Genomic DNA, 10,807 nt, shown 5'->3' on the forward strand with positions numbered 1-10,807 from the left:
TACAACAATCACTAATACACCCCCATACTATCACACATGCTGACTACAACACTTTCACCCTACAACAATCACTAATACACCCCCATACCATCACACATGCTGACTACCACACTTTCACCCTACAACAATCACTAATACACCCCCATACCATCACACATGCTGACTACCACACTTTCACCCTACAACAATCACTAATACACCCCCATACCATCACACATGCTGACTACAACACTTTCACCCTACAACAATCACTAATACACCCCCATACCATCACACATGCTGACTACAACACTTTCACCCTACAACAATCACTAATACACCCCCATACCATCACACATGCTGACTACAACACTTTCACCCTACAACAATCACCAATACACCCCCATACCATCACACATGCTGACTACAACACTTTCACCCTACAACAATCACTAATACACCCCCATACCATCACACATGCTGACTACAACACTTTCACCCTACAACAATCACTAATACACCCCCATACATACCATCACACATGCTGACTACCACACTTTCACCCTACAACAATCACTAATACACCCCCATACCATCACACATGCTGACTACAACACTTTCACCCTACAACAATCACTAATACACCCCCATACCATCACACATGCTGACTACAACACTTTCACCCTACAACAATCACCAATACACCCCCATACCATCACACATGCTGACTACAACACTTTCACCCTACAACAATCACTAATACACCCCCATACCATCACACATGCTGACTACAACACTTTCACCCTACAACAATCACTAATACACCCCCATACATACCATCACACATGCTGACTACCACACTTTCACCCTACAACAATCACTAATACACCCCCATACCATCACACATGCTGACTACAACACTTTCACCCTACAACAATCACTAATACACCCCCATACCATCACACATGCTGACTACAACACTTTCACCCTACAACAATCACTAATACACCCCCATACCATCACACATGCTGACTACAACACTTTCACCCTACAACAATCACTAATACACCCCCATACCATCACACATGCTGACTACAACACTTTCACCCTACAACAATCACTAATACACCCCCATACCATCACACATGCTGACTACAACACTTTCACCCTACAACAATCACTAATACACCCCCATACCATCACACATGCTGACTACAACACGTTCACCCTACAACAATCACTAATAAATGGGTTGTACTTGTATAGCGCTTTTCTACCTTCAAGGTACTCAAAGCGCTTTGACACTACTTCCACATTTACCCATTCACACACACATTTACACACTGATGGAGGGAGCTGCCATGCAAGGCGCCAACCAGCACCCATCAGGAGCAAGGGTGAAGTGTCTTGCTCAGGACACAACGGACGTGACGAGGTTGGTACTAGGTGGGATTTGAACCAGGGACCCTCGGGTTGCGCACGGCCACTCTCCCACTGCGCCACGCCGTCCCATAATACACCCCCATACCATCACACATGCTGACTACAACACTTTCACCCTACAAAAGTCCCCATGGTTATTTTCCTCTTTGGTCCACAGTTCCAAATCAATTTAAAATGTGGACTCGTCATACCAAAGAACACTTTTCCACTTTGCATCACTTTTCCACTTTGCATCAGTCCGGCGGCGTTTCCGGGTGTTGTTGATAAATGGCTTTGGCTTTGCATAGTAGAGTTTTAACTTGCACTTGCAGATGTAGCGACCAACTGCAGTTACTGACAGTGCTTTTTTTTTAAGTGTTCCTGCGCCCATGTGGTGATATCCTTTACACACCGATGTTACTTTTTGATGCGGTACTGCTTAGGCATCCAAGGTGCGTAATATCATGGCTTACGTGCAGTGATTTCTCCACATTCTCTGAACCTTTTGATGATATAACGGAGCGTAGATGTTGAAATCACTAAATTCCTAGCAATAGCTGCTTGAGAAATGTTGTTCTAAGACAATTTGCTCAGGCATTTGTAGACAAAGTGGTGACTCTCGCCCCGTCCTTGTTTGTGAATGAGTGAGCATTTCAATTAGCCTGCACACCTGTGAGAATCATTGTATTGTCTTTATCTCCCATTTACACAAGGTGACAACTTCACTGCTTTTGGGGTTTGTAGATTTAAAGATACAGTAGTACTTTGTGTCAACTTTGTATTAGAAGCGACATTGTTATTGATATACGATACCGAGTATTGCCCGATACCGATATTAATCTGATATGATATCAGTACAAATGATATTGTACATGCTTTTGTTATTTTGCAGTGTGGAATGTTAGAAAATACGCGGTCATGTGAAACTCCTCAAAACTATGGAAGCCCGTTTCTGCCACTTAACATATAATAATTAATAAAATAAAACAGAAATTGTTAAATAGGAAAGCTGCAAATGTGAGATATAAATGTGATAAAGTGTTGAAATTTCTGGATTTGAAAGTCATAATTACGAGATAAAAAGCCAAAATTATGCGATAAAAAAGTTGAGACCATGAAATAGTTTGAAATATGAGATTTTTTAAAAAGTTTATGAGTTGAAAAATCAAAATCATGAGATAAAAAGGCATAAGTAGGAAATTAAAAGTAAATATTATGGAATAAGAAAATTGAAATTATGGGGAAAAAAATCATAATATGCAATTGTGCAATCTACTAATAAAAGTATCAATCAATCAATCAATCAAAGATAAAGTCTCCAGAGACATGCACCTGGGGATAGGCTCCTCCCACCTCCAAAAACATGCACCTGGGGATACACTAAACACTAAATGAGGTGGCCACTTGTCCAGGGTGTACACCGCCTTCCGCCCGAATGGAGCTGGGATAGGCTCCATCATCTTCCGCCACCCCGAAAGGGACAAGCGGTAGAAAATGGATGACTGGAAGTCATAATTATGAAATAAAAAGTTGAAATGATCAGATAAGAACATCTCAAATATGAGATTTTATTAAAAATTCACAATTATGTGATAAAAAAAAAATCTAAATTATAAGATTAAAAGTCATAATTATGGGATGAAAAGTCAAAATAATGGAATAAGAAAATTGAAATTATGAACAAAAAGTCAAATATATAAAAAGTCTACATTATGGTATAAGAAAGTCATAATTATGTGATTAAAAAGTCAAAGTAATGGAATAAGGACATTGAAATTATGAACAAAAAGTCATAAATATGATATAAAAAGTTGAAATGATCAGATAGTGTCAAAAATGAGATTTTTTAAAAGGTAATTTTATGTGATAAAAAGTCAAAATTATGAGATTAAATGTCTACATTATGGGATAAAAAAGTCATAATTATGACATAAAAAGTCAAAATCATGAGATACATTTTTATCATTGGGACTTTTTATCTCATAATATGGACTTTCTAATATCATAATGGCCCTGTGATGAGGTGGTGACTTGTCCAGGGTGTACACCGCCTTCCGCTGAATGCAGCTGGGATAGGCTCCAGCGACCCACCCCGTAAGGGACAAGCGGTAGAAAATGGATGACTGCAAGTCATAATTATGATATATAAAGAGTCTCAGATTTGAGATTTTTTAAAAAGTCATTATGTGGTAAAAAGTCTAAATTATAAGATTAAAAGTCATAATTATGTAATAAAATGTCTAAATTATAAGATTAAAAGTCATAATTATGAGATAAAATGTCTAAATTATAAGATTAAAAGTCATATTTATAAGACAAAAATTCAAAATAATGGGATTAGAAAATTGAAATTATGAACAAAAAGTCATAATTATGATATAAAAAGTTGAAATGATCAGATAAGAAAGTCTCAAATATGAGATTTTTTAAAAAAAGTCATGTGATAGTCTAAATTATAAGATTAAAAGTCATAAATATGCGGTAAAAAGTCTAAATTATAAGATTAAAAGTCATAATTATGTTATAAAATGTCTAAATTATAAGATTAAAAGTCATAATTAGGAGATGAAAAGTCAAAATAATGGAATAAGAGAATTGAAATTATGAACAAAAAGTCATAATTATGATATAAAGTTATAATTATGGGATAAGAAAGTCATAATTTAAATATAAAAAGTCATGATTATGATACAAAAAGTCAAAATCATGAGATACATTTTAATCATTAATCATTTAATCATTTTTTAAAAAGTCATGTGATTAAAAAGTCTAAATTATAAGATTAAAAGTCATAATTATGTTATAAAATGTCTAAATTATAAGATTAAAAGTCATAATTATGTTATAAAATGTCTAAATTATAAGATTAAAAGTCATAATTATGTTATAAAATGTCTAAATTATAAGATTAAAAGTCATAATTATGAGATGAAAAGTCAAAATAATGGAATAAGAGAATTGAAATTATGAACAAAAAGTCATAATTATGATATAAAGTCATAATTATGGGATAAGAAAGTCATAATTTAAATATAAAAAGTCATGATTATGATATAAAATGTCTAAATTATAAGATTAAAAGTCATAATTATGTCATAAAATGTCTAAATTATAAGATTAAAAGTCATAATTATGTTATAAAATGTCTAAATTATAAGATTAAAAGTCATTATGTCATAAAATGTCTAAATTATAAGATTAAAAGTCATAATTATGTTATAAAATGTCTAAATTATAAGATTAAAAGTCATAATTATGTCATAAAATGTCTAAATTATAAGATTAAAAGTCATAATTATGTTATAAAATGTCTAAATTATAAGATTAAAAGTCATAATTATGTTATAAAATGTCTAAATTATAAGATTAAAAGTCATAATTATGTTATAAAATGTCTAAATTATAAGATTAAAAGTCATAATTATGAGATAAAAAGTCAAAATAATGGAATAAGAGAATTGAAATTATGAACAAAAAGTCATAATTATGATATAAAGTCATAATTATGGGATAAGAAAGTCATAATTTAAATATAAAAAGTCATGATTATGATATAAAATGTCTAAATTATAAGATTAAAAGTCATAATTATGTCATAAAATGTCTAAATTATAAGATTAAAAGTCATAATTATGTTATAAAATGTCTAAATTATAAGATTAAAAGTCATAATTATGTTATAAAATGTCTAAATTATAAGATTAAAAGTCATAATTATGTCATAAAATGTCTAAATTATAAGATTAAAAGTCATAATTATGTTATAAAATGTCTAAATTATAAGATTAAAAGTCATAATTATGTTATAAAATGTCTAAATTATAAGATTAAAAGTCATTATGTCATAAAATGTCTAAATTATAAGATTAAAAGTCATAATTATGTTATAAAATGTCTAAATTATAAGATTAAAAGTCATAATTATGTCATAAAATGTCTAAATTATAAGATTAAAAGTCATAATTATGTTATAAAATGTCTAAATTATAAGATTAAAAGTCATAATTATGTTATAAAATGTCTAAATTATAAGATTAAAAGTCATAATTATGTTATAAAATGTCTAAATTATAAGATTAAAAGTCATAATTATGAGATAAAAAGTCAAAATAATGGAATAAGAGAATTGAAATTATGAACAAAAAGTCATAATTATGATATAAAGTCATAATTATGGGATAAGAAAGTCATAATTTAAATATAAAAAGTCATGATTATGATATAAAATGTCTAAATTATAAGATTAAAAGTCATAATTATGTCATAAAATGTCTAAATTATAAGATTAAAAGTCATAATTATGTTATAAAATGTCTAAATTATAAGATTAAAAGTCATAATTATGTTATAAAATGTCTAAATTATAAGATTAAAAGTCATAATTATGTCATAAAATGTCTAAATTATAAGATTAAAAGTCATAATTATGTTATAAAATGTCTAAATTATAAGATTAAAAGTCATAATTATGTTATAAAATGTCTAAATTATAAGATTAAAAGTCATAATTATGTTATAAAATGTCTAAATTATAAGATTAAAAGTCATAATTACGAGATAAAATGTCTAAATTATAAGATTAAAAGTCATAATTACGAGATAAAATGTCTAAATTATAAGATTAAAAGTCATAATTATGAGATGAAAAGTCAAAATAATGGAATAAGAGAATTGAAATTATGAACAAAAAGTCATAATTATGATATAAAGTCATAATTATGGGATAAGAAAGTCATAATTTAAATATAAAAAGTCATGATTATGATACAAAAAGTCAAAATCATGAGATACATTTTAATCATCAATCATTTTTATCTCATAATAATGACTTTCTAATATAATTCCAATTTATGTCATAATCATGACTTTTAATCATAATAAAGATTTACCTTTTTATTTTTCTCTTGCATTGTTACTTGTATTGTTTTGATTTGATTTCAACAATATATTAATTTTCTACCGCTTGTCCCTCACAGGGGTGCGGGGGGTCCTGGAGCCTATCCCAGGCGGGGTACGGCCTGGACAAGTCACCCCCTCATCACAGGTAGACAGACAGCATTCACACTCCCTTTTATTTCAAGTCAACAACATGGCACTTTGGACACTTTAGTGTTGTTTTAAGGAGTAGTGACGTAGTTTGCTGAGAAGATGACTGGCAACATGAATATTTATTATTGGAAACAGACAAGTAGTGGAAGTGCTGCCACCTGCTGGTCTAACATGCACAGCACAGGTCAGGTCACAAGTGCTGCCACCTGCTGGTCTAACATGCACAGCACAGGTCAGGTCACAAGTGCTGCCACCTGCTGGCCTAACATGCACATCACAGGTCACGTGACTGCACAGACTGGTTTTATTGCCAGGACTTTGCATTTGTCACAAAGTTGACTTGTGCAGGACAAACTTTATAAAATCACTTTGCTAACCAAGTAGGGATGAAAAGACAACTTTAAACATGTTGAGTTTATTCATTTAAAGACAAATGTGCAGTCGGTGTGATTACCAACGGTGGTGTTTAAATTTGCTCAATGGTTAGCTTTCTTGCTCAAAAATAATTTTAAGATTGGCAAGAATATTGTAGTTTATTAGACTCGATGATTGTGCATTTTTTACCTCGACATTCCCTGACTTAAATATCTCTCTCTCAGATGAATAGGCTGCAGCAGTACTCACTTGTAATACACTTTTACACCACTTGTGGCAGTAATGTCACTTGTAATACACTTTTACACCACTTGTGGCAGTAATGTCACTTGTAATACACTTTTACACCACTTGTGGCAGTAATGTCAATCTCCAACAAACAGAAGAAGTCATGGAGAAGTTTTTTAAGTGCAAAAAATATGACTAAAGTGGTGAAGTGGTATTTTCTTTTGCACTTAAGTTTTACTGACAATGTATTTTATATATATATATATATATATATATATATATATATATGTATATATACTTGCATCATGTGTATATTACATATTATTATGAATGTTACTAGATACTACATATATACTTACATCATGTATATATTACATGTTATTATGAATGTTACTAGATACTACATATATACTTACATCATGTATATATTACATGTTATTATGAATGTTACTAGATACTACATATATACTTACATCATGTATATATTACATGTTATTATGAATGTTACTACATGACGTATATAATTACATCATGTATATATTACATGTTATGAATGTTACTAGATACTACATATATACTTACATCATGTATATATTACATGTTATTATGACTGTTACTAGATACTACATATATACTTACATCATGTATATATTACATGTTATTATGAATGTTACTACATGACATATATAATTACATCATGTATATATTACATGTTATGAATGTTACTAGATACTACATATATACTTACATCATGTATATATTACATGTTATTATGAATGTTACTAGATACTACATATATACTTACATCATGTATATATTACATGTTATCATGAATGTTACTAGATACTACATATATACTTACATCATGTATATATTACATGTTATCATGAATGTTACTACATGACATATATACTTACATCATGTATATATTACATGTTATTATGAATGTTACCACATGACATATATTCTTACTTCCTGTATATATTACATGTTATTATGAATGTTACTAGATACTACATATATACTTACATCATGTATATATTACATGTTATTATGAATGTTACTACATGACATATATAATTACATCATGTATATATTACATGTTATGAATGTTACTAGATACTACATATATACTTACATCATGTATATATTACATGTTATTATGACTGTTACTAGATACTACATATATACTTACATCATGTATATATTACATGTTATTATGAATGTTACTACATGACATATATAATTACATCATGTATATATTACATGTTATGAATGTTACTAGATACTACATATATACTTACATCATGTATATATTACATGTTATTATGAATGTTACTAGATACTACATATATACTTACATCATGTATATATTACATGTTATTATGAATGTTACTAGATACTACATATATACTTACATCATGTATATATTACATGTTATCATGAATGTTACTACATGACATATATACTTACATCATGTATATATTACATGTTATTATGAATGTTACCACATGACATATATTCTTACTTCCTGTATATATTACATGTTATTATGAATGTTACTAGATACTACATATATACTTACATCATGTATATATTACATGTTATGAATGTTACTAGATACTACATATATACTTACATCATGTATATATTACATGTTATTATGAATGTTACTAGATACTACATATATACTTACATCATGTATATATTACATGTTATTATGAATGTTACTAGATACTACATATATACTTACATCATGTATATATTACATGTTATTATGAATGTTACTAGATACTAAATATATACTTAGATCATGTATGTAAAACCTTCAGTTCTATAAGTGCGGCCTATTAAAAATCTGTTTCTTTCCCCCGACACCAACAGAGGGCGCTAATTTCCCTCGTGTGTGCGTGCGTGCGTGTGTGCGTGCGTGCGTGTGTGTGTGTGTGTGTGAGAGAGAGAGACCTTACACACCGAGAGTGATGCCCTCCCAAACCCCTCAGGCCGCGTTAGACTTTGTAAAAGTACAATAGTGTGTACTTTTAGAAAAGTAGCGTTTCTTGTCTGAAAGAGGAATTAGTATGTTGGGGGGGGAAGAAACAAAACATGGTGTGGTTTTGTTCCAAATGAGCCTCACTGGACCACGGGAGGGAGTCCAGCTGGAGAGATTATCCCCTCCAACACGCGTCATCAGTGTCGCCTCACAACAGGACCCCGCTTGCTTTGTAACCGTGTGTGTGTGTGTGTGTGTGTGTGTGTGTGTGTGTGTGTGTGTGTGTGTGTGTAACAACATATTCAATAATCGGCCCTGTCGGAGGCAGAGGGTCGCGCGGCCGTAAGCCGAGCAGGAATTTCCCAATAAAGGTCTAATCTTTACAGGAAGCTACATAATGCTTCTTTCACTTTGCTTCTCTAACAAACTCACACACCTTAACACACTCTTTATAGCCCTTACTTAGTGGAGTAGTGGCCTTTATCTGGGTGCGAGTCACCAACATTTCACTGCTGGACTGGTGGCTGTTAGACCTTTCTTTTGATGCATTCTAAGTTGTAAATAAACACTAGCAAAAGTCAGCTAATGCAATTTGCTCTAGTCCGGCAATAAACCACACTAAAAACATCCAAAAGCCTCCGTCATCGTTTTCTATAAGTATATATGTCATGTAGTAACATTCATAATAACATGTAATATATACATGATGTAAGTATATATGTAGTATCTAGTAACATTCATAATAACATGTAATATATACATGATGTAAGTATATATGTCATGTAGTAACATTCATAAAAACATGTAATATGTACATGATGTAAGTATATATGTAGTATCTAGTAACATTCATAATAACATGTAATATATACATGATGTAAGTATATATGTCATGTAGTAACATTCATAATAACATGTAATATATACATGATGTAAGTATATATGTAGTATCTAGTAACATTCATAATAACATGTAATATATACATGATGTAAGTATATATGTAGTATCTAGTAACATTCATAATAACATGTAATATATACATGATGTACGTATATATGTCATGTAGTAACATTCATAATAACATGTAATATATACATGATGTAAGTATATATGTTATGTAGTAACATTCATGATAACATGTAATATATACATGATGTAAGTATATATGTAGTATCTAGTAACATTCATAATAGGATGTAATATATACATGATATAAGTATATATGTCATGTAGTAACATTCATAATAACATGTAATATATACATGATGTAAGTATATATGTAGTATCTAGTAACATTCATAATAACATGTAATATATACATGATGTAAGTATATATGTAGTATCTAGTAACATTCATAACATGTAATATATACATGATGTAAGTATATATGTAGTATCTAGTAACATTCATAATAACATGTAATATATACATGATGTAAGTATATGTCATGTAGTAACATTCATAATAACATGTAATATATACATGATGTAAGTATATATGTAGTATCTAGTAACATTCATAATAACATGTAATATATACATGATGTAAGTATATATGTCATGTAGTAACATTCATAATAACATGTAATATAGTATATATGTAGTATCTAGTAACATTCATAATAACATGTAATATATACATGATGTGAGTATATATGTCATGTAGTAACATTCATAATAACATGTAATATATACATGATGTAGGTATATATGTAGTATCTAGTAACATTCATAATAACATGTAATATATACATGATGTA

This window comes from Nerophis ophidion, linkage group LG01 (assembly GCF_033978795.1).
Source record: "Nerophis ophidion isolate RoL-2023_Sa linkage group LG01, RoL_Noph_v1.0, whole genome shotgun sequence".
Taxonomy (NCBI): Eukaryota; Metazoa; Chordata; class Actinopteri; order Syngnathiformes; family Syngnathidae; genus Nerophis; species Nerophis ophidion.